The 8,929-nt window shown below is 37.9% G+C and overlaps 1 protein-coding gene across 3 annotated transcripts in view; it reads right to left on the bottom strand.

The window, feature by feature from the left end:
- Nucleotides 1-8,929, bottom strand: part of fbxw7 (F-box and WD repeat domain containing 7) — a 236,815-nt gene that overhangs the window by 207,572 nt on the left and 20,314 nt on the right. The gene's annotated exons all lie outside the window — the stretch shown is intronic.

Here is an 8,929-nt window from a genome sequence, read left to right on the forward strand (position 1 = left end):
AATAATATTAAAAATATCTGTATGGCATTATATTCTGCAGTTCTTCCCTGTTGTACCGAATATCTATACTTTTCAAATTATCATATCGAAGTTAGAAATTAAACAAAATTAATTTTGTAGGGTGCCACAAGTTTGTTAAAATTTCCAAAGGGTGCCGCGACTAAAAAAAGGTTGGGAAACACTGCCCTAGTGTACGACAAATCTAATGACACAGGATTATTGTAGTAACAATAAACAGTAAGGCATGGTTGTCACTGTCAATATTTATAAGAGATGCCTGGGCTTCATCAACAGCAGTTGGCCTCAATCAAACAAGGACGACATTGCTGTATTCCCATTTTAAATATATATTAAGCAAAAACTTTAGCAAGACATAACTTTTTTTGCCATTCAAATAAACCCCATTAAATTGAAATGAATTTGAAAAACCACAAAACATGGAGACAGAAAGTGAGAGGGAGAATGTAACCGTGTCTTTCTGTAGGGCTTTGTGGCTCAACTCCCCGTCTCTATAGGATTATCTTCACTAATAGTCCTTAAGTCAGTCTGACTGAGCCGCCAGATGCCTGTTACTCTGCATACAGCCACAACATCTCAGACAGACATATGGATGTGACACATGGAGAGAGCTTTAAAGGGGCCTTATTCTGTTCAATGCTTTTGCTGAGGTCCACCTTTAAGACTTCTAACACTGTAAAAACAAATTGTTGCAATAACTTCCTGTATTGAACTTGAGATATATGTCAGTTAATACAACTTCACATTTCAAGTTTAATTTTAAGGCAGCACAAACACTTTTAAAGTGATGTGAAAACATACCTGTGTTATGACTGGCTAATCTTCATAAGCCATTGTAGGTAATACTGGTTATCATCAGAGTGGGTAAAGTTGCTAATCATTGTACAGGTGTTGTGGCACATAACGTTAAATGTTCATGATTGTAAAGCAGTGATTTCAATGTGTTCTACAGCACCATGCCAAATGAAACCAAATTTTACCTTTTTTTTTTTAAATTGTGAATGAGTTTGCAGTCAGAACTGATGACGAAAAAAGTCTGTGTAATCAAAAAAAGAAAATGTATCTTATCAAAGAAAAAAAAAAAACTTCTGACCTTACAACAGTCTAATACTCTGAGAAATTGGCCAAGTTCTTTTAATGAATCATTCAAAAAGACATAAGAACTCAGGCCTTACTGGATCGATTCAGTCTAACGATTCCTTCACCGAATCGGTCATCAGTCCTTCACTGAATCACAGTGATTACGGAATCAACTTCTGGCCCACTTACTGAACTGCTGTTTACTGACTGGTTGTTCAGTCAGTACAGCAATGTGTTGTTAAACACACATTTTGAATATTTCATCTAAAAAATTTTTAAAAAGCATTGAAACATTCAATTAGTAGTCTGGGTCAAAAGGAGTTTGGTGTTGTGTAGTATGTTACAACAAGAATTTGTAAAGCTACCGTATCCCAAGAAACGCCCTGATCCTTACATACAAGCACTACAACTTCTGTTCCAGATGACAGAGACTGAGGGACAAGTTTCTTCAGAATACTGGTGCAAAGAGACCGACCTGTGGCTACATGTAATAAAGATTTGATGGGCCTGTCTTTTCTGTAGAGACGCATGCAGTCAGTTCCAGCACCTGAGAATTCTGATGCACACAGTAAATAATTCAGTGTCAACAAGGTAGAAGGAAGACATGAATGTGGGCCAACAAAAAAGCAGACTTGCCATTTCGAGTCCGAGACTGTGAGCGAGAGAGACAGATGGGCAGAGAAGCACCTATAGGGGTGCACAATACATTTCAGGGAAAACTGTTTTTTTTTTTGGACAATCTGTTTTTTATTCAAGGAAAGCTGGAATCCAAAAAGATGAAGTTCCTCCAAAGCAGTGAAAGGTTGTTTCACATGAGCTCTGAGAACTGTGCTAAAGGCAAGAGGCTCCTTCAAGAATTCTAAATTATGCAAGATTTGGCACATGAGAGTTTATTACCTAAAAGCACAACAGGCTTTGGCTCCAAGCAGGATTTCTTTTTTCCTGGAAACTTCCCAGAATGACAGAAAGCATCCAAAGTTTCACATACAGTTAAAGACCCTAAAGAGTTTACTAGGCAAGTGTGCTGCAGATGGTTATCTTGATTGAAACAGAATCGTCCTGTGGTGCCAGTGCAGGATGCTGTGAGGCCAATGACCACGATTCCCCAAGATCCATTAATAAAGCCAGGTGTTTCCATGGAAACAGTCCTTCACTAGGGCCCCCCTCTTCTGAAAGGACTGTCCTGCACCACAGCAGTCAGTGTGAGTGTGTAAAGATTGTGTTGGGCAGGAGATGGGGGTGGGAGTCCTTCCTCAGAGAACCAAAAGACAGTAGTGTTGGCATAAGAGAACCAAGACAGCTCACTCTTTTAAAAGGCCCTTTTATATGACTCACATCAATGTTCTATGGAACAAAATATCAGCCACAGTGATGACCAAGCACTGAATTTCAATTGCAGAGCACATTATGATTGCGGACAAAACATGATTGACAGAGAACATTAGTTAATGTTTTTTTGAAGTGATGCCAAAGAAAAATCCATAGAAACATTCAGTGAACATTTCTTAAAAATAACCATTTTAACAATCTAAAGAAAATTTTTCCACTATAGACAACCTTTTGGCCAAAGAAAACGTTCTAGATGTTAAAGGGGTCATATGATGCGATTTCAATTTTTCCTTTCTCTTTGGAGTGTTACAAGCTCTTGGTGCATAAAGAAGATCTGTAAAGTTGCAAAGACTAAAGTCTCAAATCCAAAGAGATATTCTTTATAAAAGTTAAGAGTCAACCACGCCTACCTAAAACGGCTCGTTCTAACACACCCCACATGTCTACGTCACGATGTGAGAAGATTTGCATAACGCCGCCCAAATATTCACGCAAAGAAAGAAGGCGTAACTTAAAAATATTTGGCTGCACAACTGTTGATAATTCTAATAATAAATCAGCATATTAGAACACGCTTGAGGTATTCGGCCAATCACAACGCACTGGATAGCTGGCCAATCAGAGCACACCTCGCTTTTCAGACCGATGAGCTTTGTAAAAATCGACGCGTTTCAGAAAGGCGGGGCATAGAGGAAAAACAATAATGTACAGTATGTGGAAAATAATGTGTTTTTTGAACCTTAAACCGCATAAATATTTCATTACACAAAATACACAAAATAATGTTATTTTTAGCAACATCATATGACCCCTTTAAAGGTTCTTCATGGAACCATATAGGCTAAGTCAAGAATCTTTACAAAAGACACATCTAACTTTGCATCCAAGTTTGTGGCTTTCAAACATGGTTTAAAGTACAAAGAAACATGACATTTTATAATATATTAGTTTTAGAGCACAAATTCAGAGTATGGGATAGCAATTTGGTAATCTGACTTTGGCATACTTTCCCTGTACATCTCCACTTTAAAAAAAATATATACTTTTTTTAAAACGTATCAAATAGTGATCAATAAACATACCAGCCAGGCTGATTAATGGGCCATTATTCTGGCATTTGAGATTATCTGCATCAACTGATCCACTTGGCCAAGCAGGCCTACATTGCCAGTACCTAATTCTATTGACAGCTTTATCAATAGATAGTGAAAAAAAATGAATTTTTTCGAAATGGTCCCCCCATTTTAGCAAATCCTATTTACTGTCTACATAATTAACTCTTATGTATATATCTGCAATACATAAGCAGCCCTGCTTTCTATTGGTATCTGGAAAAAAAACATAGGCTGACCAATAGAATCATATTTCTGTTTTAAAATTAAAGGTCTTCACTGTTTATCATATACACTTTCTTGTTACCCAGTATTTTCATAAAAACTGCAAATTGACACTATTTGTAGCACTTTTTGTTTGGAGGTCAAAGCAGCAGTGCACTAAGGCCCTGACGCAAGTCATGTGAAAGGGCGCTTAAGACGAAGGCAGACTTTTTCTTGAAGTGGACTAGGGGTTCCCACATGAAGTCCAGATTATTCTTTTGTCATCCAAAGCTGATGTGAAACTGATAAATCTCACATTTGTTGATCATAGTTCACATGAAGTATTGTGAAAGCACTTGGTCCCATGGAATACAGGGCCAAACGAAGCAACTAGATTTTTTCAAAGTGCTGATGTTCGGGGGAGTTGGTGGGGAGCAGGGCAGCTGTTGGGTCCCAGGGTGAAACCACAAAGACACAGAGGACACAAAGAGCTCAAGACAATGGAGAGGGCTACCCTTTCACAACCTCTCACGGGCCCTATTGAGAACTAAAGCAAAAGACCCTGGTGGAGGTAATCCTTTTATATCACTTTAAGAGTGAGTGGATACAGCAGCATGCACAGACAGACTGAGAAAGAGCCTTTCTGTATTGCTCGAACACTTTCCAGGACACAATCCAAAGTCTTCACAAATCAAAATTTACCCAGACATTACCCAGAAACAACAGTCAAGCTACTTTAATTCAGTAATGCAGCATCAGACAAACTTGAGTCCCACTGTTATTTGATTTAATCAAATATTAAATCAATGTACTGTAATTCTATCGTGTACAATAATTGATAAGCATGTTTTTATAGTCTACAGCTCAGAGGGATAGTTCACCCAAAAATATGAAGCCATTGCAGGCTCGTGTCATTCCAGACTTTTCTTCTGCTCAACACAAAAGATGATATTTTGGCCAGGTTCACACAGCAGCAGAATACGGTTGTCACTTGTCAGTCCTGTATGAATCATTATTACGGTTGCATTCACACACATTTTGGTTTACAGTAGTGATAACCGTATTCTAGAAATGAACTCACACCTGCAAATTTTAAGGACAACCGTATTTTCGGTGAAGCCCTGCTGTGCGAACAGAACCGGACAGGACAGCTAGCTGTCTGTTATACAGTGCAAGAGAGCCACAAGCATGTTGAAGGCTTGTGTGCTTTCGGTAAGTTACACAGACGCAGATGTGTCACCTGAAGTTTTAATTGATTAAGGCAAGGGCTGGGCGATATAGCTAAAAAAATTTATCAACAATATAATGTTTCATATCGTTCGGTATCGATAATTATTGACATTTTTATAACCTTTTTTAAAACAAAAGGCAATAGAATTTTTTTTTTTATTTAACCACTGTATTTATAATTAACAATTTATTGAGACAAACAACAAATATTTATTGTTTTAACAATCAAACACAATAAAAATTAAACAAATATCTCAATGTTTTATATGCAGATTAAATAGGTCTTTATTGTATAGGTCTAATTGTCTCCCGAGGCCACAGGAGGGCGCAATGAGCAAAATAATGCAGCGCATTTAGTAAGTAACTCTATAAAAACGTGCATTATGTCTAAATTAACGTTCATTAAATTGCATAAACATTTATGAACAAAACAGCATCATGTATTTATGCATTGCTTAATCCAAAGAGCCGAAGCGTCATTCACACAGACTGCATTTAAAAACATGAGACGCAGTGAAAAGGAATAAACCTTCACAAATTCGTGACGTATTTTCTAAAAGTTTAAACTGTTTTAACTTTGCATGGCTTTCTATACATCTCTTCTGTGAGACGCGAGTGCAGCAGTCATATTTGTCAGTCTAAAAATGCGCTGAATATGCGTTCTGTGTGAATGGTTTGGTTTCGGTTTTAACCCATTCAAGATCTTCTCCGCATTGAGCTACTATATTTCTCTAATATTTTGAATGCATAACACAGCAGCGGCGCATCTCGTGGGCTAGACTAACAAAACATTAAAATGCAACAACGTCACTTACATCCTCACCGCATCTCGCGCGCCACTGATGACGCTCCCTGATGCATACCTAACATTCAAATGGAAATGTTTGTTTTAAATTAAACTAATATTCATTCTTTATTCACAATCTCCTCATCACAGGCAGGCACAGCACTTATTTCAGCATGTGTTCGTGTTTGTGTGTGCTGTCTGCGTCACTCAAAGCACGTGCATATATCGTGCGCTATATCGAACATTTTTTCTATCGATATCGAAGAAGGTGTACCGTCGATAAATATCGATACCGTTTTATCGCCCAGGCCTATTTAAGGCCATTTCGCAATTTTAATCATCATACAGTAACCAGCAACAACCACCCCTTCCTCTGCTCATCGGAGACATGAGATGAAGTATTAAACGGTCTCTCGCTGTTGGTACTTGTAATGATTTTTGCGTCTTTCTATTTTATCTAACTTTTTTCTAGTTTTAAATGCTTCCACACTGCAGTCATGTTTGCTGCATTAGTGCACGCCTCTATTTGATGACTGGGGTCCAAAACAACACTGAACCCCGCTGATCTGAATTGTATATATTTTGTGTTCCACAAGGAAAACAACGCTCATGTCTGTAATGACATGAGGGTGGGCAAATAATTTTCTGGGTGTACTTTATCACATGAAAATGCAAGCAAGTCTCATTTCATGTTCAAGCTCTCAGTAGTGGGAATATTCGAGTTGAAAATTTCCCCACTCAAAGCTTTCCATTCATGCAGTGTTTCAGACAACTTGGAACTCCAATTTGTCAACTCTCAGCTGCCAATTCCAGTTGAAAATAACCGAATGAGATGCTGCCTTAGCTGGAGTTTTAAATATTATATTTGGATTGCAGTTACATCATTTAATATCTTAGCAGGGTGAAATTCCTGACAACCATCCCTTCCTTTGCTTCTATGCAAAACATTTAGGTCAAGGGTGTCCAATCCTGGTCTTGAAAAGGGCCACCTTCCTGCAGAGTATACGTGTTCATGTGGAGTCAGAAACAAAATATAATATTAAAAGTTCCAATAAATGATATAAATGAACAAGCAAAGTCATATCTAAAAGTGGGAAATTCTGAAATCTAGATACAAGTATTGTCCAGCTGTGACACTGAAAGAGGCATGTTGATTTCAAACATGGTGGAAACACTGAATTGTAATATAGACAGACTGTAATATATCTTCAATCTATATAGAGAGTAGGGCTGTGTATCACCAGCAAAGTCACGATACGATACGTATCAGAAACGCGGCCAAACGGTGGTAATTCATACATACACAGCCTCTCTCGCTCTCGCTGTATGTGTCGTAAATGAACAGTTGATGAATTACACTTTTCTGAGAATAGAGTATTGAAGTGGAGATCGCTAAACTGCAAGCTAACCAGTGTTTTCAGAAAGCAAGCGTGTTTATCCACAGTGGAGAGAGAGCGCGTGTGCACATGGTTCTATTCATTCTTTTTTTAGAAACCTCGCACTTTTCTACTCAATTTTAAACGTTGTACAATTTTAAACAAATTAAGCCCGATCCACTGCTGCACACGTGCCACGATATCGATACAGGGCCAGCTGTATCGATACTCGTATCGTCAAATCTCTGTGACGATACATCGTCGTATCGATATTTTGAACACAGCACTAATAGAGAGATCAGTAAGTGGAAATAAAGTGTGCAGCGAACAATGTAAATTTAATCACTCAACTTTCAAAGTTTGCTTTATGCAACAAAACCATTTAGTTTAGTTATAATAACATGTAGGAATGAATTTTATCATTTTATTTAAATTCAAATGTAGTAACATGATTGTCACAATAATGAAGGTCCGACTCGAAGTACAGGTTTTCTAAGTTCTAGATGTTAAAGTTTCTTCATGGAATATTTCTTTAAAAACTTGACCTGGTTTTGCACTAATCAGTTGTTCCACAAGGTGGCAACACTGGCCCAGACCATTTTTCCACAGTAGAAAATGAAACTAAAGAGATGGAACTTGTGCTTGTGTGAGGGGGTTATGAGAGTGTTGCAATTTTAGTTTAAAAGAGTATGAATATATTTTTATCGGTCATAACTTCTGGAGAAATACAGAGCAGACACTGGACAAAGATGAAGCTTTCTAGAGCGCATGTGTAGATCGCGTGCATTCACACACACCTCAAATGGACTGTACGCTAGCATACACATAAACATGTATACTTGGGCCTTTAGTTGGATCTCTAGAAATTTCCAAGCAGGTGTGTTTGAACAGGACAGAGCTGAACTCTGTAGAAATACAGCCCTCCAGGAGCAGGCTTGGACACCCCCGATTTAGATGTAGCGCTTGAAAACCAATGAAAAATACAGACACAGTTTTCCAAACTACACGGAATACAAAAAGTAAATGAGTAAATGCAGCTGGCTGGTTAAAAGGATGCTTCAGTGGATAGAGCTGGTGAAGAGGGATATCACTACACCATATGCTGGACTTGGTGGTAGGGTTGTGACGGTGAGGAAATTTTCCCACCGGTATCACCGTTGGGGTGGGGGGCATGTTAGTTAGTTTCAGTTTCCCTCATTTCTTCGCTTTCAAATGGCTTGTAAAAGTGCCGTGCGCATTTTACTTTCACTTTCAAATTATCGGCAATTCGGCTTTGATTCAATTCAAGCAACAACAACAACATCAAACTCAGAACATTTATTAACAAAATGAATAAAAATACACCATATATGCCTAATAAAATAACAAATTACTTAGGCTACACAAAGTTTAAATAGGTATATAAAACTGAAAATCAGCAAACACTGTGGAACCAAATAAATAAGAAACATAGAACGTTTATTAGCAAAACGAATAAGAAAGCTTGGAGGCATGGCATATACACCTTGATGTAAAATAAAATAAATAAATGACACAAAGTTTAAATAAAGTAATCAGCAAACACTGTGGAACCAAATAAATAAGAAACCAATGTTTAAAAAAAAAACTTCCAGTCAATAGGATTTTCAAAATCTAAAATATTGCCAAACAGGCGCCTTTGCATTTCCTTTCTAAACAATCTTCTGCCATCGTCTTGTCTTTCTCACCTCACTCTTGTCAGTCAGCTTGACTCACCCTCCTCACGTGATAAATAAAATCTGACTCCTGCTCCGTGGTGCACTGTCGTTCGCGCA

The sequence above is a fragment of the Sinocyclocheilus rhinocerous genome, unplaced genomic scaffold (genome assembly GCF_001515625.1).
Source record: "Sinocyclocheilus rhinocerous isolate Xijiao unplaced genomic scaffold, SAMN03320098_v1.1 scaffold1129, whole genome shotgun sequence".
Taxonomy (NCBI): Eukaryota; Metazoa; Chordata; class Actinopteri; order Cypriniformes; family Cyprinidae; genus Sinocyclocheilus; species Sinocyclocheilus rhinocerous.